The 16,885-nt window shown below is 37.5% G+C and overlaps 1 long non-coding RNA gene across 1 annotated transcript; it reads left to right on the top strand.

Annotated features, from left to right (window-relative positions):
• The first annotated feature begins 787 nt into the window (after window positions 1-787).
• LOC126832572 (uncharacterized) lies at window positions 788-7,210 on the top strand. Its single transcript, XR_007684774.2, has 3 exons — window positions 788-999; window positions 6,043-6,182; window positions 6,840-7,210. It is a non-coding gene; the product is annotated as an uncharacterized LOC126832572 (long non-coding RNA).
• Window positions 7,211-16,885: the final 9,675 nt, after the last annotated feature.

Here is a 16,885-nt window from a genome sequence, read left to right as displayed (position 1 = left end):
ACGAGTTTGTGTATCGTCGAAAGTCGTGTTATGAAATTCCTATTGTTGTTTTATATTCGGGAACTCCCATGGTGCAAACTCCATGGACAAAATCAAACACATCGAATGGTAATAGACGTGATTTGACGGAAATACGAAATATTAAAACACGTCTATCCATCGCTGCTTGTTAAATGTTTGCCTATTTGTGACCGTAATAAATGTACCCTATTTAGTGGTAATATGTTTCTTTCTACTCAATATAATATAAAATGTAAGCGGATGCTCGATGCCTATACTCAAACAACTGAACACAGTATACAGAGGCGAATAACCACGTGTATAAATATTACAGTGTATTGTTCTGTTCAATGATCTTTCTCTACTCAAATCCAAACACATCTCGCGTTCTAATGATACAGACACGGTTAAATGGACAATAAACCCCATTTGAATTAGAAATAGGGAGAGTTCATCTCCTAATAACTCTTACATACAGGCATCTTCTTTCATACTATTAATTTTAAACAAATGAATCTTATTCAAATGGTTGCAAATGAATCTTATTCAAATGACAGTATAGTGGTTGAAAATGAAATGAAATGAAATTGTGTGTGACGTCCTTCTGTTCTGCCCGACTGCAATACTTACGATGATATTTGGGTAACCTGTTTTCGATCATGTACTATACCAATACCAGTAATAACCTTATGAATATTAATACAAGTAATAACCTTATGAATATTAATAAGATTCACCCATTTACCTATAAACACAATACTGCCAAAATCACTGAATAGAAAATAATTACGTTTTCTTGTTGTAACCGGTAAACCACCTCCGGTTGACTTATTTTTAATCCGTTTGGCGAGTCATGGAGCTGGTGTATAAAAGGCGAGATATTGAAGGTTTTCATCAATCCCGAGTGTAGTAGGTTCACATCGAGTACGTTTTGTTTACTAAGTAATAGGAAAGACGTAAATATGTCCTGGTTCCTTGGTTGGTTTTTACGTCTGTTGGGTGAGTAAAGTAGATTTATTGTGATTTATAGTTAAACATGCAGTATTATATAAGATGAGAGAGACAGAGAGAGACACAAACTAGGCCATTTCGGGACTAATATATGATTCAATTTTATTTCAATAATTGGCTTGCGTGTAGGAGATGGAGAAAACCCACGAGGTTGGACAGGTAACTCTACTCCTTGTAACGTACAACTGGGGAATCACAACCACGCCAGTTGACTCAATGACAGACCTTATGATACAGCGCGCACGCACTAACCCTTCGGCCATCCAACCCCAGTTGTAAGATTAAATAAAGAGCTGACCTTTCTCGCTAATAGTTCAAAAATAGATAATGAAAATTCCAGTCAAAGTACTTCGTTCTGAGCGAGGTTTGGGTCTGTTTGGAAAATAATGTAGTCTTGATAGTCATTGCTAACGTTGTTACGATAGTAAAAAAGAGTTTCGATTATTCTTTTTTAAAACAAATCATTAACCGCTAATTGTATTTAAATCTGTTGACAATCAAAAACACCCGATGTTCTGGACAGTTAATTATGATATTGGCAAGTTAATAAATCAGAAAGACCTTCAAATAGACAGATTTACCTCTTCTAGACTGCATTTTTAAACAATAATAAAAAAACAACCTAAAAATACCTTAGCGAAATCTATTTGTTTCTCAAATATATCGTTAATTAAATCAATAAATATAATTATATAATCTCTGTAATATTTTGAGATTTTCTGGTATAGATCAAATCCTACAGCGTTGGTTTTCTCCAACACAGTTGTACACGTTACTAAACAAATTGGACTTTATATAAGGGTCAACCAATTGGAACACCTGGCATTGTTCCTTCCACTACCTAGGGTGACGGACTAACGTTTAAATTGAATGCACAGCACCTGCATAGGCGTGACACAGGTGCGTAGCACAGGCGCGTAAAAAGTATCAAAAAATTCTAAATTTAAGGGAAAACAAAGTTTATTTGAATTTGCTATATTTTAATTTTCTTTGTACTAACATATTTTTCACCTTTCATTATAATCGGGGGCGAGAGAGTGGGGGTAGGGGATAGAAGCGGCTAACTGCGTGTACATCATATGTTCGATACACACGGTTTGAGAAGAATCGCTCACCTAGAGGTTCTGTGTTCGATACACACGGTTTGAGTTAGATCGCTCACCTAGAGGTTCTGCCTTGTCAGTGGCAAGGGCCAGGGTACAGTCCATCGGATGGGACGACTAACCGGGATACTGTTGTACACGTAAAAGAACCCCTGAGCCTTGACAGTTGAAATTCGAAATAAGAATAAACTGCCCTCTAAGCACACTGTATGGTGTATGCCCGTCTTCATTAGGTCAGTTGGAGCAGAACGGTGGACGTTAAACCCCATCATTTTATTTCATTTCATTCGTCTCCTGGTAAACATCTACTCCAATCAATAGGACTATAATGTGTACCTTTCTCTATACCTGGCTTACATATTCCCGTGGGTTGAAATAAACAATATATATTCATGTTATTTTCTGAGTCAATGAAAAACAAATCTACCCACACTGAATAGCTAATTCTACAACAAACCCTTTGTACACGACTACACTTTAATCTGTTGGTATTTTCTCCACAAAACAAATCTCTACATCTAACGACCCTACCTTAACAAAAGATCAACAAAAAGACTGACATTTTCATCCCAAGACGAAAATAAGAGAGATACAGCCTAAGTTTATATAAAAAAAATCACTTTGTTAAACAATGGCAGAATCTAAAAATACCAGGATTAAATTCTAATAAAATGTCATTCAACTGTTTTATCTATAGATTCCACTGTATGTGATTACAGGCTGTTTTATCTATAGATTCTGTAGATATTTTATTGTAAATCGTGATAATTATACTAAAAGATAATCGAAGTGACGTAGTTTACCATTCAGTTTTAGAAGTCAATGTCGTTTGAAATCACATAGATCTACAATAATATGTATATATTTACTGAATTTAAGAACATTCCCTCCCCCATTGGGCAGGTATAGATTACACTTCAGCAATATATACTCAGCCAAATTAAAAACTTGACACTCGGGATTTTTGGGACTAGATTTTTAATATTTGGTTTAAGGCAACTATTTTAGTGTTATGTTGTGCACAGACGACCTTGACATCAACAGAAAGCAAGAATACGTCTCGCCGAAAGTCCTTGACATTGATAACATTCGTGATGTCACAGTACCCCCCCAAAATGAAATTCACAGACTTGGAGAACAATCGGAATAAAGTGTTTAGTAACGGTTGTGGCCTCCTCTAGCGTCTCGTACTGCCACACAAAGTCTTGTCATGGATCTCAGAACATTAGTAAACACTACCCGAGAAAGACGTCGCCACTGCTTAGCAAGAGCATGTTGAAGGTCCTGCAACGTCAGTGGTGGATTCACTTGCTGACGAACACGTCGACCCAGTTCGTCCCAGATGTGTTCAATAGGATTAAGGTCGGGGCTAAGCGACGGCCAATCCAGGACTTGGACACCGGCATTTCTTAAAAAATTCTGGGTAGCAATTGCTGTATGGGGTCGCGCATTGTCTTGTTGAAACGTAAGTCCAGGCCCATGTCTGCATAAACGGAAGAAGAACAGGTTGCAAAATCTGATCCCTGTACTGGACAGAATTTAAGTTCCCTTGGACAACAACAAGAGGAGAACGTCCATGTTTACAAAAAGAACTCCAAACCATGACGCTGCCGCCACCAAATCGGTCAACTTCTCTGACGCATACTTGAGCGTAACGTTCACCTCGTCTGCGGTACACCCGGACCCTGCCATCGGCAAATCTCGAAGTGAATCGAGATTCGTCACTAAAGACAACCGAATTCCACTGTCTTTGAGTAAATCTTAAATGTCTTGTGGCCCACACAAGTCGGTTACGGCGATGAAGAGGTGTCAATATTGGTCCATTATAGGGCCTCCGAGCTCGAAGACCAGCTGCCTGCAAGCGATTTCGAACAGTTTGTGCAGTTACCCTTCTACCAAACATCTCTCTACTTGTGGAGGTTGCAGTGACAAATCTGTTTCTAAGATGACGTAATCGTATTGCTTGATCTTCCTGGAGTGACGTCACACGTAGCGCTCCCGCGGTCGGCAATAGTTCCAGTTTGAAGCACTCTCATTCTAAGATTTATTATTGTCTGGCGTGAACAATTAAAGGCTCTTGCAACAGTGACCACAGACTGACCAGCATAGAGCCTACCTATAGCACGTAGACGTTCTACATTTGAAAGGCGCGGCATTTTCTAACAAAGATGAAAATAACAATTTTAATTTGTTTTTCCAGTTCAAGTTACGTGTGCGTGTTCAGTTTAAGCAAACTTGCATCGATTGACCTCACGAGTTTGTGTTTGCACGTGTTTTTCAGGTTTTTCATCTTTATATGCTCAAAAGTCACGTGATCCACCTGACTTTACAATTTTATGAAATTAAAGGCTTCTTACTACTTACTATCGTTAGAAACACTTTAAAATTTATTTGACTTACCAGAAAATTTTTTTGTTAGAATCCATCTGTGTCAAGTTTTTAATTTGGCTGAGTATATGTGTTACGTATAATTATTATTTTAAGAAATTTCATTCGGATAGCTCCACTCAGTTGGTCATTTGGTCTGCCTTTAAACAGAGAATTTACACGGTCCAATTCAGTTCTCGTTTAGGTTGAAGACAAACAAGATAACTAGTCATCACCATCCCATGTGCCCTTGTACTTCTTGGAATATCAATGGGACTAGTCAGAAAGTTCATACTCTGTTCACAATAGCTCGGCATGACACGGTCGCTACTCCCTGTAAAGTTTACACAACCTTTACCTACCACAATTAACTAATGTATGTTAAATATTAATAGGTTGATCTTGTGCAGGAAAAGTTCATCAAGGGTTTCCCTTATCAGGATGGAGGGCTTGACAAGGACAGCTGTCTAGTCGTTCGAATTGGCGTGCACTTAAAAGATCCCATGGTAGTTGCAATTCGATGTAACAGTAGACCGTTGCGCCGCTGCCCGTCTTAATTAGCCCAGTCGGAGCAGAAGAGCGGGACGTCACATGGACTTACATACCTTCGGGTAGCTAACTGTTCATTCTATTCAACCAAGAACATTGTCCCTACATGTGGAAATTATTAAGTCCGTAATTAAATACATGTATATATGTAGTGGACGTGTATATATGTAATTGACGTGTATATATGTAATTGACGTGTACATATGTCATAGTGAATGGACGTGTATATATGTAGTGGACAGTATAGCTTATATTGTAGATCAATAACGTGGGGTTCAATGGGTTCATATATGTGGTGTTTTAATTGGTTCGATGCATCTAAATAAATATTTTACATGTATAAAACATATTCTTAATATGATATGATGCAGCAGATGGTTTTCCCGGTACCTGGGACAAATCTCCCCCCCCCCCCCGCCTTGAAAAGTTTTCAGAAATACATGGTCTCTATCATCATTTTTACGTATGAGTTGTTTAAAAAGAGAAATCCAACACCCTGTTTGACGTCAATTTTATTATGAATTAATACGATGACATTGGGATTAAATTTCATTGATGCGAAGCATTAATTGTGATATCACATATGAATAATATATCATTATTTCACGCTTTGAATGCCTATCCCATCCCACGATCTGATGATAAAGGATAAAGCACACGGCAGTGATACTTTTCTCATAAAAAGTGTTGTTTTACAATTTTTTTATGTAGCCTAGCAGGCGGGGTGGGGTGGGGTGGGGTGTCACACCAGCGTCTTATTCGCTTAGTCACCGTGGCTACTCTAGTGTATTACTTTCTGTTCTGTACAGATGTTGATAGCTTCTAATGAAGTTAATACTACATAACACCTGATAACACTTATTGTTTGAGGAGTACATACAGCTGGACCCAGTTGTGTAATTCGATGTTTATATTTAAGTGAATTTGTAGAACACTGTCGATATATGTACAAACCAAATGAGGCGTGGCAAGCGTCATCTAATTTAAAGCTTTTTTTTATTTTCTATTTCAGGGTTTACCACAGTAATCCAATCAACTATTAACTTGGAGTGGATAGTAAAAGCACAAAATGGTAATATACCATCTACGGCTATCCAAATCAAACCCACTAGGAGTTCTGTATTTTATTTCTGCGAGGTTACCACTGTGGAGGTAAACATTAGTTTATTTATTTTATTTAATTTGTCGAAATATTAAAGCTAGGAATGATGGTATAACATTGCCTAGTTTACATAGATATAATATTACTATGTTTCAATACAAAAATAAGTGGCATCATGTCTTCTATAAAGAGTGAGCATACCATGGCTCTTGCACTACACCCTCCACAACTTTTAGATTAATGGGCAGATAGAATTAGACGGTAATAGGTGGGTGATAGCCCTGGTTAAAAAGTCACCAAGACAGTTGTTTAAATACAGGCGTGCAATATAGAATTTGCCTGAATTTAATCCGCTTGACAGCCAGATTGATACGAATATTTTAATTCACGTGTCATTATGCTATTTTATTTTATGAATGACGATGGTCCATATATATACATCGAGATCAGTAACAAGAATTCATTCGCAAACTATTTAGTTGCATACGTTACAGCGCTACAATTTACAATTGGAAAAGGTAAAAACACAGCTATCAACTAATTTTGATCCCCATTTGTTTATAGAATTTGAAACATATGAACCAAATCCTAAAATGCGTTTGACAAAAAACCAAAAAAAACATGTTCTTTTTGACAAAAAACCCCAAGCAACACGTCATTATTACGTGGGTTGATAATAAAGTATTTGAATCTTGCATATATTTCAGGGACAAAAAATACTTGGAACACTAAAATCAACAGACAATTCCTGTAAATACGAGGCAAACGGTAGTGTTACAAGCTCAACAGAGTTCAGCGTTCTCAGTAACCCTAATGGAGCCAATATAAAATATACATACAGGACATCGAAACAGATTCCTCCTACTGGTGCCGTTAAATGTAATCAAGGCAGTTACTGTTTCTTAGGCATAGGTGTTTATAATGACGGAATATGTGAGGAACTCCCCGGAAAAATCGTCGCCCCTAAAAGTCAATTGATTATGACGACTGCCAATAACGAAGTTAAAACATGTGCGTCCATACTGTACTTGACAAAAAACTGATTTAATTTGGTATAAACAAGGTGTATATATTAAAACTAATTGTGATTATTATTATTATTATATCAACTGATGTTAGCCATTATAATCAATGACGTATCAATCGATAGCAAATTGAGTACTGCACACCCCACCCCATCTCACCCGACCCGCTGGTCTGTAATTCCCCTTTATTCAGTCAGTTTGAGTTGTTATATTTAATTGGGCTACTTGAAGTTCTTGAATTCCATTCTCACATTAATACCAGCTGGAACACCTTCCAAATACATTAATACCAGCTGGAACACCTTCCAAATACATTAATACCAGCTGGAACACCTTCCAAATACATTAATACCAGCTGGAACACCTTCCAAATACATTTACTGTCCTGACTCTGGTATTACTAAAAGGTCCTTGTGTCGTGTAACCCAATTGGTAAAGGAAATCACGGTCGGGTAGGCCAGTGTGGTATAATTATAATGGATTTTTTCTACTTTATTAGATATAACGTTATAGTCAGACAGAACTATGGCTGAACCCGGAAACTGTATACAGAGTATTTTTATATGATTGATTTTAGTAGCTTATTGTGTCCTCCTCTTTCACAATCTACAACTAGAACTTCGGCCCACGATGTCTGCCATTTCAAATAATTCCCTATAACTACCATGGTATTTAGTCTAATTGTAGTGTCTAACCTGAAATCGTTCATTATGTTGTGGAGTGATTAGATAATAGTAAAATTGAAACTGGCAGACATCTGATGAGCCGCATGACAGACTCATGAACACGTTGACCGGTTGTAATGTTCATACTTTAGTGTCCTGAACCCAGTCATATAGTACCGGATCCAGATCCGATGAAATTAGAATATGTTCAGGCTTGTAGCTATCGGAGGGGGTGGGGTGGGGCAATGGAAGGCGCCCTTTCCATTGGACCTAATACGAAGCCAACGACCAACGTGTCCATATCAGTATGGACGCCACATAAAGCCGAGTGACATTGGCGGGGCGCTCAATCAATGTCAATTGGTTTTATGGGCGCCTCGCCAATCATGTCGTTATATATGAGGCGCCCCCCCCCCCCCCCCAAATGACATGATTGGTGGGACGACTTATAATCACAATATATGATTGTCGGGCCGCATATATGCATAATGCCGAGTAAGATTGGTTGGGCGCCCACGACTTGATCAATGGGGTGCCCAAAACGGTTTGATTGGTGGGGTGCTTCATCCCGGAGGCGCGCCCATATTGCCGAGATTGGTGGGTCGCCAATAATATAATTGTAGGGGAGCCCATAATACCGAGTGAGATTGGTTAGGCGCCCACGAATGAATTGGGCGCCCAAAACGGCGTGATAATCTTCAGAATTCAAACAAGTCGCACTCTAACATGATATGATTCCGAACTTTACGTTTTTCTCATAAATTATTATAGGTACGCTAAAGTCATATTTCTTCACATTTTTATAATGTTCATATCAAAATATCATAATACGCCAATATAGCAAATTCAGCCTTAAAATTGAATTTTCCGTCAGTTTCGGGTGCAAACCGTATTTTCCCAAATTTTCCTAGGCGTGTCCACGGTACCGTTCGCCGTGGACTGGCAAGAGTAGGTACATCGGCGCCCCCCTGAGGCCTTTGCCCCCCCCCCACCCCCCAAACAACTTTGGGCTATCTACGGACCTAGTGTTATTTCAAAATCTTTATAATCATATCTATGACCAACATTAAATTTTACAGAATCAATAAGGAACCCAAAAGAAAAGAATAGACTGCTTGTGTATTAGACATAATTTACCGGTGTTGATTATTGTATCTTTAAAATATTACCTTGGTTAATAATATGATAACAATGAAACTAAGTATATACTGATAAAGTATATTGTTCCAAACAAATCTTGAATACATCTGATAATAAAGTATGTACAGCAATAATAAAGTAAAGGTACATTCTGTAAGAGCTCAATCTTCCGATTGCAGATCTTTAGTTTGACCTTAAATGTTATATAAATCACTTATACTAAGCCCATAATCAACTCTCTAAAGCATCCAATGGTTGTGATTTTCAACGGATTTAAACATGATCGCCAGTTAATAATTTGATCAATAAATGGATAACCAAGACTTGGTTTATAATCGTAAAACAGATAACAATGACAACCGAGACTACGCTATTCTTCAAAATGGTTTTGTTATATTCTCTTTTCATAATCTATTTTAACTATTACCAGCGGCTGCCAGTCAGGATACGCCCACATTTTCGAGAGATGGATAGAAAACAAGCTAAAACGAAAGTGATTTTTCCTACAATCAAGGGCCATAAATAAGGAAATTACAATTCGATATGCGCAAATATCGAAAGGAACCAAGATCTGTGGGTTATAAACTTACATTTCAAGTTTCAACAAAATCGGATAAAAATTGTGACCTCTATAGGGTCCACAACCTTGATATACCATATTTTTACGCAATTTGAGAACGAGGGGCGGCCATTTTGTCTGTCAGTTTTGGGCCGATTTTCACGAAATTCGAACTCAGTCGTCCTTAGGGTGTAACGGTGATATAATAATATGTTTTTTTTAAAATCAGATAACAATTATGACCTCTATAGGGTCCACAAGCTAAAAACGCGATTTTTCGAACAATCAGGGGCCATAATTCAGGAAATTGAGATTCGATATGCGCGAATATCGAAAGGAACCGAGATCTTTGGGTTATAAACTTACATTTCAAGTTTCAACAAAATCGGATAGAAATTGTGACCTCTATATGGTCCACAACCTTGATATACCATATTTTTACGCTATTTGAGAACGAAGGGCGGCCATTTTGTCTGTCAGTTTTGGACTGATTTTCACGAAATTCGAACTCAGTTGACCTTAGGGTGTAACGGTGATATAATAATATGTTTTTTTAAATCGGATAAAAATTATGACCTCTATAGGGTCCACAAGCTAAAAACGCAATTTTTTCGTACAATCAGGGGCCATAATTCAGGAAGTTACGTTCCGATATGCGCGAATATCGACAGGAACCGAGATCTTTGGGTTATAAACTTACATTTCAAGTTTCATCAAAATCGGATAAAAATTGTGACCTCTATAGGGTCCACAACCTCAAAACGTGATTTTTCGTGCAATCAGGGGCCATAATCCATGAAGTTACGGTCCAATACATGCCAATGTCGAAAGGAACCGAGATCTTAGGGTGATAAACCTATATTTCAAGTTTCATTGAAATCGGATAAAAATTGTGACCTGTAGACTGTTCACAAACAATTGTGGACGGACGGTCGGACGTCCGGACGGACAGGGCCGACGACAATATACGTCCACATGAAAATGTGGGCTTATAAAAACGAGCATTGTCAGCTCTATGGAACTCTTACATCATCTATTTATAAGATCTATTAAAGTAAAAATTGTTTCAAGAACAATTTAATGTCATTAAAGTTTCTGGTTCAGAATAAACCCATTTAATGGCTTTAAATTTAAAATGAGGTTTAGGAACAATAAATAAACTGATCTGTTTACCAAACCCTTTAGATACAAATTCATTTCTAATCCAAATTCTTCTCAAAAATTAATAACATTAGGCAAACAATTGAAAAGCTTTTATATCCAGTTATAATGCCCAAAATCCATGAATTGTTTGCCAGTTAATGCATCAAAATGGGATTTGAAATTGCCTACATGAAAGATTGTCAACATACATTGTTTTAAGTGTTTGATACATCTAAATACCTGGTCGACCTCTTCTTGAGTCATTGGGCGTAGATGGCTGATATCTATTACAATTATTATAACTATTATATCGCCATTGGTCCTGTCTCGGATGACCACATGAAGTTATACGTAAAAAAGGAACCTTTGTCACATTTCCTAATTACTTTAAAAATATAATCTTCAAACAAATAGGTCGTTATAGGCGTATTGATATGACCCATTTAGTAGAGAATTTGTACTGAACTTGACCAATCAAAGAAATCGAGCCTAAACACGGATCGAGCCCGGAATCTAACTTAGCCATCGCGGTTATTATTTGTTTATAATAGACACTAATACAAATTTAAATATTATGTTCTGGTTAATTTATCTTGAGGTACAATATGTTAAAGAAATCCTGCCACATGAAAAACTAAACTGATAGAAGCCAGCTAGCTATGATGCGCTGGATTTATAAAGCGAATACCAGTACGTAAACTTTGGATTCGCATGTTTAAATTTTTCTTTGTTTTGCCGATAGTCTTCCGTGTAATACTGGGCAACTCGAGACCTTTACAAACGAACCTATATTAACTGGTATACATTCAGTCATCCTCGGTTACCCAGTGTATTCATTCCGTTCTACTCCACTATACCCTGGGTTAATCTATGGGGGAGACACGTTTTCAAGTTATCCGCCCTTGATGATTGTGCTATTTTTATCGACCAATCCCATAAATAGTTATTTGAAAAGGAAGTTGGCAAAGGCAAGTAACTCTCATCGGATAATGTTAGGAGTTGGCCTATTCTAAATGCGTCATTATTAACAACCAAGTATATGTTATGTTAACGAAGACCAGGCCATAGGCGTACGGACTCGCTGACATTTAGGTCGGCAGAACCCGAAATGCCCGCAAAAATTTCGGGTTTACAGAGAGCGCCAGTCTTCCTTGACAGGCCAAGAGAGCGGAGCTTACCTTGCCCCCCCCCATCCCCCTCAAACACATTTTCCTGCTATTTCAGCCCGTGAACAAAGTAACTTCAAAGTGGTCTAATATAGCCTTATTAAGGTGGCTGACTCGAATTCCAATCAATCGTTAACAGTCCACGAAGACGGGACCGTTGGGAGAAAATTTTGAAATTTTAACTGCCGCAAACGCGTTTTCCTGCTATTCCAGCCTGTGAATACAGCAACTTCAATTTGGTCCAATATAGTCTACCTGGCTGACCGGAATTCCAAACAACCAATCAATCGTCGCTGGGTTCGGGGTTATATCCTTCCGGAGAAAATTTTGAAAATTTAACCACCACAAATGCGTTTACTCCAAAAGAATCCAATGGTTTTGTAACCGAAATCCCACTCTGAATCCCAACCATCCAATCAGACTGTTGCAGCTGCATTCACAAATAATAATCGATGCCCGAAAAATGTCGCACAAAGTAGAGTGGCTCCAAACAATATGTTTTAATCCATAGTCAACTCAGTACAAATTCGTGGTATTCAATTAAAAGAAAAGTAAAATTAGTGTTATATTAGGGCTCGATAACAGTAAGGGAAGCAAAACTAAAAATGCCCGAAAAAATTTCGGGTTTCGAGAGTTGAAGAAGCGGAACTGACCTTGTATGGAACCCCCCCACCCCCCAAGAAAATTTTGGAATATTTGACAGCCGCAAACGCGTTTTCCTGCTATTCAAGCCCGTAAAATTAGTGTTTTATTAGATTTTGGGCACTTTATTTTGCCAAGTAGATGAAATAAAAAAATTTTTTTTCACTTTACCCGTCTGCCCGATAAGTCAGCTTCCCCCTGCCCCCCCTGGCTCGTACGCCTATGGACCAGGCGTTCATATAATAATGTAGGGTCATTAGTTTTATTTAGAATCGTTCGTTCGTTCCCGAAATTTTATGCCCACGTGATATCGTAGTCAAGTTATTGTGAATCAAATTGCCAAGTATAAGTTCAATAATAATAAACATAACAGAATGACATATTTCAGACAAAGAACGAATAGTAATAATAATAACAAAAGTCAAACATATAGATGTTATACATATTTGAAATCAACAACACATACTACAGATTTTGATAATACAATTAAATATAAATAAATTATAAAATATATACATTATTTACATAAATCATTGAGTAAATATGGTTATCTACCTTTGTAAACTGTTTTCTGATTGGTTCGTAGACTATAGCTACATTCTAGGCCAGGGCAGATAATTTGAAATCGTGGAAACCCTATGGATTAACCCAGGGTATAGTGGAGTAGAACGGAATGAATACACTGGGTAACCGAGGATGACATTCAGTGTTCTGTGGAAGCAATTTTTGCTTTTTAAAAGCTTCTTTACAATTTGTTTCCATGAAAAATAAATACATTTTATCTGTTTTTATTGACTTTAATGTTCTTATAAATTTGCTATTATGATATTTAATTGTTGTACCGAGTTCACTGTTGCGGTTTAATCAAACAGTTATTGAAATAACCCATAGTCATTAAAGAGTCTTTAGCACGTTATAGTCTATTAACTAATAGGGAGATGGGGGGGGGGGGTAACGTCCACCCGACACATGGTTCAATTTTTATTTCAATAATTCACTTGCGCGTAGGGGTCTTTAGTAGTTGGAGGAAACCGGAGGACCCGGAGAAAACCCACGAGGTACAACCGGCGATTCGAAACCATGCTAATTGACTCAATGACAGACCTTATGATAGAGCGCGCACGTGCTAACCATTCGGCCATCCGTTAATCGTACTGGTGACCTCTATGGGAATAAGAAAGCTTGGGTGGCCACTCTGAATCATATAACAGACTCTTCCACTCTGCTATTCATGCTATAAGGCGACAAGGGGGGGGGGGGGGGGGGCTATGCCAAGGTTTTAGGGTTCAAGCAATCTTTTAAAACCATTGCAATTTTACCTGAGAATGGAAGATGGCCACAAATTAGAGCCTGCATATGTTTGTTAAAGTTAATCGCATGGTATAGGCATTGGCGGCCATATTTGACATCCTCTTGAATTTAACACATCATTCAGAAAGACCAGTCAAGTTTGTCTTACACCGACAATGGTTGCCAATATACGTCACATTGAGGTGATATATAAACTGCACACGGACACTAAGAATTGTAATGACTCTTTAAATCCCGCGGTAACAATTAAACATTGATTTTCATAAATAATTGCACAGTAAACCTATTTTCAGTCCATTAGTATTGTTTAACACGATTTCAGCTAAGTTTCAGATATTCTCAACTTTAGGTTTTACAATTGATTTGTGTTTCCTTTGTAGTTGGTAGATGCCAATTACTGTTTATTGGTATCTTATTATCAGATAGTAGTATGTCATGTCCAGAATGTAGCTGACAGCAGTTGTTAAACGGTGTTATAACAGAGATGGTTGAAATAACATTCATCATCGTATTAATCGGTTTTAGTAGAGCAGTTTTCGTTGAATATAGATACGAATCTCCCAAATCATGTGAACATCTGACAGTACCAACAGCTACAGCTTATAAATCACTTACTGTTGACTGGATGTTGGATTGTGTTCGCCAATGTAGTCATGATTCTAGTTGTTTATCGGCAACTTTTGATGGATCTCAAACTTGTTACATGTTTTCTGATGATCAACGGAATTGTTCCGAGCCTAAGGACAAACATGTGTTTTTCTTGGTTAAATTTGCGGTAAGTATTTTCTAGTCGGTAGATACACCCACTTCAAGTTACGGGTGTTCTGTGTGTTCTGTGTCTTGTCCGCAGGTTTGTCTTTTCGGTTCTGTTTTCGTGTAGTGCCTTCTCTCTATACTAGCTTTATAGACGTGTACAACGCCAAGGTCAAGAACTTTTAGAGTTTTGAAAAATGGTATGCAGATTGGTATAAACAAAAATACTAGGCTAATTTAGACCGAGTACTCGTTCCTACAGTCGCCTGTATCATGGATAATCTATTACGTAAATGTCCGTGAGTGAGCTGATCCAATTCATGGCAAATAAGTCCTCTCAGACTGATTCTCTATCAGTAGATCTTATAAAGAAAAATAAGAAAAACATTATCAAAAAAAAGTTGGGATCAAATTCCACAAATTCGTCAACCAGTCTTACATAGTCTCACTAATTAGTTACTCGAGTCTTCGACGCATACCGATTAGAAATTATAGATTCCATTGTCTTTGCAAGCTAGATCTGAACCCATCCGACATCTCATGAATATGCGACTACGGCAAATCAGATGAATAGCTGAGCCAAGTTATGTAACTCGGCGAGCCTTTTACGAAGTTAAAATTCGAATCTCGTGGATCCAAAGCCACCCACAAACATTCCGTAGATCGGTTGAAAGGTGTAGACTCTATGGCGTTGCCAACTATCCGTATAAAAATGATATAATCAGAACTTTGTGTATCCTGTGAATCTAGGATGGCGATACGTTAAACTATAATAGCGGATTATAATTTAATGGGACTGCTGCCTCCGATTTTACATAGAACCCTGTTGGTTTCAAACAGAAAACTATATTCAGCGTTCGGAAAACAACATGATAGAGGCTAAACAATTCAAGGTTTCCAACACCACAGAGATCAATCAGATTATTTTGAAGGCATAAAAAGTCCTTATCAAATTTGACCAACATCGGATAAGCTGCTGTTTATGTCTATTGCTTTTTTTCTCGACATAACATAATGTGTGGGTGTATTTCAAGACACCGAAATCTTGCCTAACAGATTATGATCGGCCATTTTGAATTTGAACGCATTAAATGTCTGTACATTTCAAGACGTACGGTTCAGATCATTGTTATGGTTAGAAAATGAAATAAGAGCATTAATTACATAATAACCATTTTTTAATACAAGTGAAAATGTTAAATTTTATCAGTGTGTGTGTGTGTGTGTGTGTGTGTGACATGTAAAACGGAGTAGATCCGCATTACAAATATACTAATATTTAGATATGGCGGTCATTCAGAGCAGAGATCTATTCTCCTAGTAGGTTGTTCTCGGTGTGCAGAATGCATAATGACATTAAATAGCACAGTCGCAATGGTATATATTTTGAATTTTAAAATAAACGTAAACAATTTGACTTATTATGCCGTGAAATTATTTTGCACTAAAAACTTTTCAGCCCCTTGCCATGATACCGAGTAGCGATGACACTTCAACTGAAGAAATGACCACTATGACAGCCCCGACTTGCCTCAACAATGGAACTTTCGATTCTGTATCACTAACCTGTAAATGTAGCAATGGTTATATAGGTGATAATTGTCACCGAATCATGATGGGTAAGTATTGAAATCAACCAATGTTGATTCCATGTTTCGTATTAACGGCAAAATAGTTGATTGTTTGTTTGCAAAGATAAATTACAGACTATACTGAATAGAAAGTTATTTAAAACATTATCTCCCTTGCCTACGTATTTTTTATTAGTGTTAATGCGACAACCAGTCAAATTGTTCCGCCTTCTACTTCAGCTAAATTGCATTTTACTTAGTAAATATTGCACAAAGTTAGCTCAAATACAATTCAGATTTCTCGAGAAATTTAAACAAACGTGAAAGATTTGGAATAACCTAAAATCCGGTGAGCTTACATGAATAAGAAACGTTTTTAAATAGAACGCATTATTTACTAAAAGTGATTTATTTGTAGATTGTACTGAGGGATTCTATTCCGGTCATTATAATAACGACTATAATGGGTTATACTTAATAAAACCTACCACAACATCACAGGCTTTTCAACTTCACTGTAACATGAAAGATTTTGGCGGTGGAACGTTTTTCATGATGAATTCTCAAAATGCCGTCAATCCATCCATAACTAGAAATTTAGATTGGAACGAATACAAAGAGGGGTTTGGAGAGATTTTAGTAAACGGCGCTAACTGGATTGGTCTTGAGAAAATCCACTATATAACCTCCAGTCGTCCTCAACATTTATTTGTGGAGGTTATGGATAACCTTGACTGGGAAAGAAGATGGCGAAAATATGAAAACTTTAAAGTCGAAG

The sequence above is a fragment of the Patella vulgata genome, chromosome 9 (assembly GCF_932274485.2).
Source record: "Patella vulgata chromosome 9, xgPatVulg1.2, whole genome shotgun sequence".
Taxonomy (NCBI): Eukaryota; Metazoa; Mollusca; class Gastropoda; family Patellidae; genus Patella; species Patella vulgata.
The sequence above is the reverse complement of the archived record's forward strand: the minus strand, read 5'-3'. Positions and strand labels throughout refer to the sequence as shown.